We start from the raw sequence: 10,874 nt of genomic DNA, 5'->3' as shown, positions 1-10,874 counted from the left end.
GAAATCCATAACAACAACAATAATAAACAGCACAGAGAAGAGTGTGCGCAAGAGCCTGAGCATGCTGGAAAAAACATCTAGATTAATCTGTTTGTATCCTCAATCCCAGAGTGCCCCTCTCCTGAGCTGAGGGGTAGTGGATTTGGCAGCTGTTAGCTATTTATTAACCAGTCATGGTTAAATTGGTTTATAAATTAACAGATGTTTTAACTTTATTCTTTCTTCTGGGAATGGAGGCAGCAAACTGATCTGTGATTGCAGCTCAGCGCCAACGTTTGCCTTGGCGAGGGCAAGGGGGTAAGGAGCCCTCCCCACCTCTCCACTGGCCACCAAGCCCTCCTCCGAGGGCTTCCCTGGAGAAGACGTCTGTTGTTTGTAGGTACTTAGCTACTTCCCCAATGCTAGGCAGGAAGAGCACCTGCCGGTTTGCAGTGTGTTTACTCCCCCCTATACCCCCACGTGGCAGGGCAAGGCCCCCACCCCCACAGTATAGAGAGAGAACAGGAAACACGTAGGCTTTGTCTATGCAGGGAAGCTAACTGGCTTAGTGAAAATGGAAATGCACCGTTGTGATCCTCTGGTGTGGGGACTTCATTGGGGAACCAAGGGACTCTATTCTGCAAAGAGAGGAAGGCATCACTGGCATCCCACATCTAGACAAGCCCAGAGTGATGGGCCCCTGCGTCAGTGGGGAAATCTATGGCAGAGAAGGGATGGGAGGCAGGTCACCCAAGTGACTGCTTCGACCTGCCTTGCCTGGCTATAGGTCCTAACTGTCCTGGGCCTTGATGAATGGGAAAGGGAAGCAGCATTTCACACTGGGTTCATACTGCTGTAGAAGGTGGTAGGAGGTGGGTGAGCCCCTCCCCTCTGATTTTAGTAGCCCAGCCTTTATTTTCACAGTGAAGGGTTTCTACCAGATCTGGCCACACCAGTATCACTTCTGCATGGGTGTCCCTTATTTGCTGCTTTTTTTAAGCAGCACTGGTTGCTTGGAAAGGGATTTAAACTCAGCTAAAGAGCCACACTTATCCTGGGACAGGAGCGTGCGCACAGCAGGAGTTATACCTGGCTAACTGTAACTGCCCGCCTTCATCAGTCTACACCACTGGCAATGCGTAGGGGGTGCACGCAGGTGCATGTGCACCCCCTGAGATTGGCGGTGCATGCCCTGAAAGAAGCACTGCTGACACTGCCAGCAGCACCTGTGGGCAGTCGCTGCTTGCCACCCTGTCCCCACAACACTGCCAGCGGCATCTGAGGGTGGTCACCTATTGCCGGTGGCATCTGCAGGCAGTTGCCGACTGCTAGTTGGCACTTGCCACCCTTCCCCCTCTACTGCCAATACCGCTGTGGCCGCCTGTGGGAGCTTCCCACTCACTGCCCCCACCGCCGCCACCACCTGCAGGCAGTCACTGTGCCCCCCCAGCCTCAGGGAGCAAGTGTCATTCATGGTCTATACCTTCCCATGTAGAAATGACTCCAATTTCTTTTTTCTGTGACAGAATCGCACATCCATGAAGAGATTTATAGGGGATTGTGAGAATCAGTAATTCTTAACCAGGGTGCCTTGAGAAGCTTTTAAGGGTGCCATGGGGTGCCATGCCATGTTAGTACTGTTACGTGTGCAAACGTGATTCACAAGATAAACCCAAAGGTTTCCAGTAAGAATCCATAGTGCCAAAACCATTTTGTCCTGTTGTGGGCTTTCTGAGTTCTTTACAACAGAAGAATTGCTCTAGTATTTTTCAGCAATCAAAGAACAAGTGAAGGCTAAGAGCTGGCATTTCCCAAGGGGTGCCTTGAGTCTAATGAGGAATGCTTTGAGTTTAAAAAGGTTGAGAACCACCGATCTAAGCAAGGGTCCTGGACTTCCTCCTCACATGGAAATGGCAGCTGCGTAAAGGGTTCTGGGCCCTGTCTAATCTTATCCCTTCTGGCAGGGTTGTTCCCTATGGGGGTCTTCTCCAGAAGTGAAGCTGGTAAGTACGAAGGCTGCCAGGAACTTCTCAGATCACCCCTGCACCCCGCTCCCCCATGCCGCCCAACTCTGCTTCAAAAGCCAGGCCAGATTTTTCTTCAGTCCTCTGTAAAAGGTACCATGTGCAGCCGCTTCATTTTTTATTAGAATCATTTTTGTGAAGAAAACCTGGGGTGGGAGTTATTAACATTTGTAACCATTTGCCCACCAGTCAGAAATGTGGTGTCCCATTTTGCTACTGGAAGAAAAAGGGAAGGAAAGGAAAGCTGATCTGGGAGAGGTGAATCAAACAGGGTAAAAAACAGTTTTAAAAAACCAAACATGTTCAGTAATAAAAATGCTCATGGAAGGCTCAAACAAGATCATTCCTTTTAACCTCTGCCCCCACCCCAGGAAATACGTGTAGGAAAGGTTTCTGGTATTTTTTTTTCTATTAGCCTATTTCAGCAAGCTCTGTTAGTATCAGTGTGGGCATTGGTCTCAGACCTCAGAGTCCCCTGGCCCAAGATTTTGGGGTGCTTGGTGCTGTGCAAACATAGAACAACAACAAAAGGATCTTCTATGGGACAGAGTTGCTCCCTGCCCCCCGGAGATCCTGTTGCTCAGTGTCATACAGACCAAGTGAACAAATTTCCAGAGGAAAATATCCCCTGAGTCTTCGGGTTCCTCAGATCTCAGACCGAGATCCAGTCTTTCGAGCCACACCTTGGGCTGTGGTAGGGTATAACCTCCCTTAGGGTCTAAGGGCACAGCCGGCAGTTAGTGGCAGAGGTGGGGCCGCAGGGTGGGGGACACTTGGAGCATGAGCGCTGTGGACGAGTTCCAGTTGGGGGAAGAGACTGCTTTTATGGTGGATGAAGTGAGTAACATCATTAAAGAGAAAAAAATATTTTATAAAAAAATTTGGGGCTGGTCCTGCCTTGAGCAGGGGGTTGGACAAGATGACCTCCTGAGGTCCCTTCCAACCCTAGTTTTCTATGATTCTCTGATTCTCCCCCATCTAAGATGTGTAGTTGGGGCAAATGCACTTTGAGGCATTGACCTCAAAGTGCAGTTGCCTGTTCTGAGGATTCTGGTCTGCTCGACATAGTGAGGATTGATTTTTTTTTTCATATTTTGATTTCTGCTTATTGAGTGCTGGGCACTTCAGCAATTCTAAACCCAGTTGTGGGTATTGGGTAGTAGAAATTTGGGCTCAGTATCCTTGTTCTCACAATCTTTCCCTTCCTATCACAGAACCAGTCCAGATTTCCAGTGGTGTATAAGTTCACCAGCTCCTGCTCCTCACCTTCTCCTCCATGGTACATCCCACAGTACGGTGCATCACACTTTTTTCCATGGCAACCATTTGTGAAGTCACCAGAGAAGCTACATGACATCAGGTAAGGAAGGATGTAAAAGTAAGAAAACCAGAAACCACAGTCCTTTGTTGCCGTTGTTCTTAATTTGCCCGGTGGGATGCAGGATTCTTCTTTTTCTGTCCCAGATGGTGTTGTGTAGTGTTGCTGAGTGGCTGTTAAAGAGATGCTGCACCCCACCCCAGAGACAGCTGCATTTCAGTAGAGGAAGAAGTGATAACATTATGAAAATGACAGTGATGTTCTTTTTTTAGTTCTTGTCACAAAGCTTCAAACTGTCCCATAATCCAGAAGTCATTTTCAACAAAACAGGCATTTTTAACATTGAGAATGAACAAAATTCCCAATATTGTCTGATTTTGAAGCAAAATGATTTTTCTTAAAAAAAAAAAAAGTTTTCAAACTTATGGAAACTTTTGCTGAAACATGAGTCATTTTTTCCTGGAGATAAAATGTAAAATTCTTGAGGGAGGAGGAGGAGGAGGAGGAGGGAAGGGGGGGTGGGAATGAAGGGTTTCTTACCGGAGGAAAGTCAAACCAGAAAAGCAAAACAATACCAATTATGTTGTGAGTTTTGCATTCCATTAATGCTTCCCCACCTAATAGTTTAGTTCATAACCAAAATGCTATAGGAGCAGAATGTCAAACATTTCATTTTGCTATAGAGATGTCTCGTCACTGAACTCTGGCTCAGTCCAAAATAAGAAACAGGGCCATTGATACACATCTGAATTGGGATTCAGATTTTTGGACTCCTCTGGCCACAACCTCATAGCTACGATGGTCACAGGTGCTGAATCGGAAAGTTGAGCACTGTCTCTCCTCTGCTGTCTGTGCCCTTTTTGCTGGGCCTAGGCAACTGAGGAATGTTTACCTTGGGGTGGGGACAAAACCCAGAACACTTTAAATGGAATGGTGCTAGCTTTGGAAAATGAAGAACGATTAGCAAAAGGGGTTTTGGATGGAAGCAAGTAACTAGAGGGGTTTTCTGAATCTTTCCTCTGATATGATCCAGAATGGAAAGGATCTCTAAGTTAGACTATAAGCTCTTCAGGGGAAGATATCGAAATGTACAGCAACGAGCACCACGTCACCTTGATGCTTCTGATTGAGGCCTGTAGATGCTGTTGTATTATACAAAACATAAAGCTGACTAGCCCCAGCCTTGGAGTGGAGTCAGTGGTGTTCCACCAGGGATGAATTTGGCCCAGGTCATCTCTCGGTCTCCACCCGCTCCCCCATGCAATGTCCTGTCTGTCTGTAGAGGACCATGCAGTAACCAGCTGTTTGCCTGTGGAGTTAGGCCAAACCCCACTCAGTATTTTCCTCTGACTAACACTGGCCAGTGAAACTGAGATGGAGCAGGACTAGGAGGAGTCGGTTGATTTGTTGCCATTGCAGAACCTGCCTGTGGATATTGCTGCCTCAGGAATGTCATTGAGCCCAAAATCTTCTGCGGGGCTCAGCAGGAGAGAGGAGCTGTTGGTAAGGAAAAGCCTGTCTGCAGCTGCAATACATTGGGTAAAAGGACTTTAAAAGGTACAAAATCTCCTCCTAATCACTCGCCCACTAACCCTCTGCAAGAGATTTCTACCAAGGGAGAGCTATGCCCACCAAAGGGCGCCTGCACTGTTCAGAAGCACCTGAGGTTTAGGCCTGATGGACCCTGTCTCCCTTTTGTTCTGGCCACCTAGAGCATGACCTGTTCTGTGGCCATGGCCAGGGAACCCCACGGGGAAGGCACAAAGCTGGCTGCCTGGACTTGTGCAGTGGGTGCACCCAATCCAGGTACACATCAACTGCTTGGACAGTGACCTCTAAACTTAATGTGACCCTCCCCAAGGCGGTAGGCTCATTTATTCCCATTTAGAGGTGGAGAAACTGAGGCACAGAATGTGAGGGGACTTGCCCTGGGGTACTCAGTGGGTTGGCAACACAGCTAGGCAGAGAACCCAGGAGTCCCAGCTCCTGGCTCCTTGCTGGATGGGCTGAACTGTGGGGTGTCCTACAAATGGGACCAAAACTTCCCAGCCCTGTTCTGAGTCCGTATGCTGAGTTTGTCCCCTCCCAGAGCTGGGCACAGAACCCAGGAGTCCTGGCTCCCAGCCCTCCCTGCTTCAACCCACTCCCCTGCAGAGCTAAAGATAGAAAGAATGGTGGGGGTCCTTCTTCCTGCCCCCCCACCCCCTGTAGCCCTACATCCCACTCCCCTCTGGGAATAGAATCCAGGAGTCCTAGTTCCCTGCTCTCCCCTTCCACCTGCAAGATTCTACCTGCCTACAGTGCTCAGAATATGGCTTTGGGGTCCTTCCTTGGGGCCACCACCCTACTGTATCCCCTTGACCCCACTCTCCTGCAAAGCAGACTATGGAACCCAGGTGTCCTCCCCTGCATGTCTCAGTGCATTCCCCCAAGGTGCTGCACCACCCTTAGAAAGGAGCTGGGGCAGGGGCAGGGGTGGGATTTAATTCTTTCTGGGATGTTTCTAGCTGAGGCCCACCGAGCCCGTGAGCAACGCTGTCCCTGGGGCCTGATCCTGGTATTGTGATTTCCTCTTTGTCTGCTGTCAGGCTCCCCTGCTTCCCCCCACTGCACACTCCTCCCCCCAACCAGGTTCCCACTCTCCCCTGGGTGCTTTGCTCTGAGCTCTGCTGAAGAGGGAGAGTCTGTGTGGGGTGGCAGGAGGAGGTCACAGCCACAGCTGACACCCAGCCCAGTTCTTGGCTCCTGTTCAACCTCATCTTGCTGCTGCTGCTGCCACCCTGGTGGCACTGCAGCCTTGGTACAGAAGGTTCTCTGGGCAGGGTGCTTTTGCAAGCATAGGGGGTAAAGCTCAGTGGTAGAGCATTTGACTGCAGATCAAGAGGTTCCCAATTCAAATCTGGGTGCCCTCTTTCAAAACTAGCTTTTTAGGGGGGCAGGCTAGATGATCTGTTCAGGTCCCTCCTGACCCTAGCTACTATGAAACTACCCATCAGCCTAAGCCCCCACAGACCCAGTGTCCTCTTTGCTGCTGTCTCCTGAGTGGGCAACCACAGGGAGAGAGGGTGGGGGTAAGAATCCATCTATCATCCCAGGGTTGAATTTCTGGCAGAGCCTGCTCAGCTCTTGGCTCTGCCGTGGGGGGTGTGTGTGTGTGTGTGTGTGTGTGTGCGCGCACGCATGCACAAGTGTAGGGGTAGAGGGTTCCCCCTGTTGAGGGGTGTGGAGGAGCTGGTCCATTTGTAGCACCCGCAAGCTGAGGGTCTCACAGCTGTTTGTCAACCTCAGGGAACTGATCCTCAAACATTGTCTTACTTCCAAAGGGCTGTTTCCCTCATTGTACAAAGAGTGCCTGGAAGCAAAGTCATATGGCACGCCTGCAGTAGGACTGGGGAAAAGAACCCAGACAGCCAGGCTCAAACTAGGAAACACTGCTCTCCTCCCAGAGCCAGGAACAGAACCCAGGAGCCCTGCCAGTCCTGCTCTGCTCTGACTGCTAGGCTATGTTTCCCAAGTGTTTCCAGTCTGACCAGTGCTTGCCAGCCCACCTCATCCCATCACAAAGAACCTTGAGGCCTTATATACCTTTGAGGGTATCCCATTGTCCACCTCTCAGTGCTCAGAGATGGGGCATTTTCCGGACACCCTTCTCTCCACTGTGGTAGACACTGACTGCATTCACACCAGCCTGCCTTAGCTATCAGGAGAGAATGAGTCACTGGGCCTGTATCGCTGTGTGGCAGGCAGAGGGCTCCACTGGCATGCTAAATCTCTTCTCCAGGGAGAGGTGAGGGTGCCCTACATACTGTTGCACCCTCCTGGCTACCTTGATGCTTGGCAAAGGAGGAGGGGGCACTGCTCTGGCTGCAGAGATGCAGCCTTGCAGATGCACTGGGCATGGTCTGCTCACCTCCCTGGCATTTTATGGCAGGTGTGGCTGCAGGGAGTGGGGAGCTGGGAGGGTGAGGACAGGGACAACAGAGCCAGTGTAGGCTCTGGTTAGAGGAGAGGCTGAGAAAGGACCTTGATTGCCCAGGGAAGCTTGGCAGAGCCGGGCAGCTACAATTTGCCAAATTTGCTCTGATCCAGTCTGTCTCTGATCTGGATCCCCAGCGCCAAGGTCATTGATCTCGTGCCCAGTCCTTAACGTGGGATGCATGGGCTGTGCCAGCCCAGCAGCTCCTGGCTGCTACAGAGCAGAGAACAGGCCTGCGAACCCTGGCCAAGGGCTGACACCTGCTGGCTACTGGTGGTACTGCAGTGCCTGGACCTGTGCCCTGGCAAGGCATTCCAGTACCCCATCCATGCATCCGTATGGAGCAGATCACGCCATGGTTATTCTCCACGGTCCCTGATTCATAGATTCATAGAAGCTAGGGTCAGAAGGGACCTCAACAGATCATTGAGTCCAAACCCCTGCCTGGGCAGAAAAGAGTGCTGGGGTCAGATGGCCCCAGCCAGATGCCTATCCAACCTTCTCTTAAAGACCCCCAAGGTAGGGGAGAGCACCACTTCGCTTGGAAGCCCATTCCAGATTTTGGCCACCCTTACCATGAAGAAGTTTTTCCTGACATCTAGCCTAAATCTGCTCTCTGTCAGTTTGTGACCATTGTTCCTTGTTACCCCAAGAAGCGCCCTGGTGAACAGAGCATCTCTGATCCCTTGCTGCGTCCTCCTAATGAATTTGTAGGCAGCCACAAGATCACTTCTCAGCCTTCTCTTGCAGAGGCTGAAGAGGTCCAGGTCCCTCAGTCTCTCCTCATAGGGCTTGTTCTGTAAGCCCCTAACTGTACAAGTGGCCCTCCTCTGGACCCTCTTGAGTCTATCAACATGCTTCTTGAAGTACGGCGCCCAAAACTGGACGCAGTACTCCAACTGCGGTCTGACCAATGCTGCATAGAGGGGAAGTATCACCTCCTTGGATCTATTTGTCATGCATCTGCTGATGCATGATAAAGTGCAGTTAGCTTTGCTGATGATTTCATCACACTGATGACTCATGTTCATCTTGGAGTCCACTATGACTCCGAGATCCCTTTCTGCTTCTGTGCTGCTGATAGGGTCACTTCCCAGCCAGCAGGTGTGCTGGATATTTTTGCACCCTAGCTCCAACACTCTGCATTTGTTCTTGTTGTACTGCATCCCATTGTGTACTGCCTACCTTTCTAACCTGTCCAGGTCTTCCTGCAATCATTCCCTACCCTCCGGAGTGTGTACTTCACCCCACAATTTGGTATCATCTGCAAACTTGGACCGAGTACACTTGACACCCACATTCAAATCACTGATGAAGATATTAAAGAGTACAGGTCCAAGGACTGAACCCTGCGGGATCCCACTACCCACATCTTTCCAGGTCCATACCGACCCATCTACTATCACTGTCTGGGTGCGACCGCTTAGCCAATTTGCCACCCACCGGACCATATAAACATCTGTATCACAGCCTCTTAATTTATTTATGAGAATAGGATAAGATACTGTATCAAAGGCCTTGCTAAAGTCCAAGAAAACAACATCCACCTCTACTCCTGCGCCTAAGCATTTTGTGACCCTGTCATAAAATGAAACCAGATTGGTTAGGCATGATCTACCTGCTACAAATCCATGCTAGTTTCCCTGCTGCATTAGTTTTCCCGCTGGACTCCCACAAATATGATCCTTCATAATCTTTTCAAAGACCTTTCCAAGGATGGAGGTGAGACTGGAGGATGGAGGTGAGACTGACTGGCCTATAATTACTCAGATCCTCCTTCCTCCCCTTCTTGAAAATAGGGACCACATTGGCCCTTTTCCAGTCCTCTGGGACCTGACCCAAGCGCCATGAGTGCTCAAACAGCCATGCCAGTGGTTCTGCTATGACACCGGCCAATTCCTTTAGTACTCTCAGATGCAGCTCATCCAGGCCTGCTGACTTGAACACACCCAGTCCATCCAAGTGACTGCACCAAGTCAGCATCAACAGTTGGTGGACTGGTGTCCCTCTGATGCCCATGTAAAAACCCATTAGGAGACTTAACTTGAGCCCTGTTCAGGAACACAGAGGCAAAAAACTCATTGAATAGCTCAGCCTTGTCCCCCCTATCTGTCACTAATTGCTCCTTCTTGTTCAGTAGGGGTCCTATGCTGCCCTGCACCTTCCTTTTACTCCCTACATTCATTATGACTCATTATGGCTCCTGGGCCATGTGCTGCCTGTGGGATGAGACTTTGGGAAATGTTGCTGTCCTCAAGTCAATACTGGGCAGGAAGAGCCAGGTTAGGGCTTACCTGCAGCTTGCACCTTGCATAGTGTGGTTGTCCATGGGGCAACTATACTCCAACCAGGGGTGTTAAACATATGGCCAGTGGGCTGGATCCAGTCTGCAGAGCCAGGTCATCCAGCCCACAGATGTTGCCCCACCCCTGGCTGGGATGGGGGATCTTCCCACAGTGACAGCAAAGTACCTGGGAGGCTGCCTCAGCAGCACCATGGGAACAAGCCAGGCACTGCAGCTTCCTAGCCAAGCACCTGGTATGTGGGCTTCTTTCAACCAGCCCCTGTCTGGATTGGGTGCCGTGCACACTGGATCAAATGTTTGGGGTCCATGGGCTCAATCGAGCGTGCAGGGCCAGATAAGACCAGAGCAGCATGGAGAAGGGAAGCTGAGGTGCAGAGGGGGGAGAGAATGCATGAAGTTTGGCTGTGAGAAGCTGTGGTGGCCTAAAAGGACTGAGTTTATGGAGGAAAGATTGATCAAGGGCTGGCAAATTCATTAGATGTGGCCTACAGCTGGGGACTGGGAGCACATGGGCATCTACCTTCTTCCTTATCCTCTACACCAAAGGGGGCCAAGTTTTTTGGCAAGCATGTCACAAAGGAGCCCTGTGTGCTCCTGGTGTGTTACTTTGATCCCCTTCCTTTGCCTGATCTGCTGCTCTGCTTTGTGGTTCCTGTCCCATCTGCTGCTCTGCTCTCTGCACCCTGCCTGATCTGCTGCTGTTTCTACTCCCTGCACTATCTGTCACTGTGCTCCCTGTCCCATCCCTTGTTTGCTGCGTGCCACACACAGAGGCTGCCCACATCACTTGTGGCATGCACGCTACAGGTTGACCACCCCTGCTCTGCAGCACCTGCTACTTGTCATTACTGAAGCCAGAACACTGGCCTAGACCGACCGTGCTGCTGGAGGGGGTCAAGCCCGAGTTTGGGTCCATGTCGACTGGAGCTCCGGCCCGGGCGCGGACTGGGCGGCCAGGCCGGGCAAGAGTTCCAGGAGCCCGGCCACGATTCCGGCTTCGACCCGGTCAACTGTGCGGTTGCTCTGCAGCACCTGCTACTTGTCATTACTGAAGCCAGAACACTGGCCTAGACCGACCGTGCTGCTGGAGGGGGTCAAGCCCGAGTTTGGGTCCATGTCGACTGGAGCTCCGGCCCGGGCGCGGACTGGGCGGCCAGGCCGGGCAAGAGTTCCAGGAGCCCGGCCACGATTCCGGCTTCGACCCGGTCAACTGTGCGGTGGGCGGGCAGGCCGGGGGCGGCTCCCAGGGCCCCGGCAGGGCGGCGGGGCCCC

General features: G+C 51.4%; 1 protein-coding gene across 1 annotated transcript in view; it reads left to right on the top strand.

The window, feature by feature from the left end:
• The first annotated feature begins 238 nt into the window (after nucleotides 1-238).
• PPP1R1B (protein phosphatase 1 regulatory inhibitor subunit 1B) overlaps nucleotides 239-10,874 on the top strand; it is a 52,913-nt gene continuing 42,277 nt past the window's right edge. The window contains exons 1-4 of the mRNA XM_006022594.3: nucleotides 239-375; nucleotides 1,944-2,096; nucleotides 3,218-3,363; nucleotides 4,741-4,878. The gene's annotated coding sequence lies outside the window, so the exon portion shown is untranslated. The remainder of the gene's footprint in view (nucleotides 376-1,943; nucleotides 2,097-3,217; nucleotides 3,364-4,740; nucleotides 4,879-10,874) is intronic.

This window comes from Alligator sinensis, unplaced genomic scaffold, assembly GCF_000455745.1.
Source record: "Alligator sinensis unplaced genomic scaffold, ASM45574v1 scaffold886_1, whole genome shotgun sequence".
In the NCBI taxonomy this organism is placed as follows: Eukaryota; Metazoa; Chordata; order Crocodylia; family Alligatoridae; genus Alligator; species Alligator sinensis.
The sequence above is the reverse complement of the archived record's forward strand: the minus strand, read 5'-3'. Positions and strand labels throughout refer to the sequence as shown.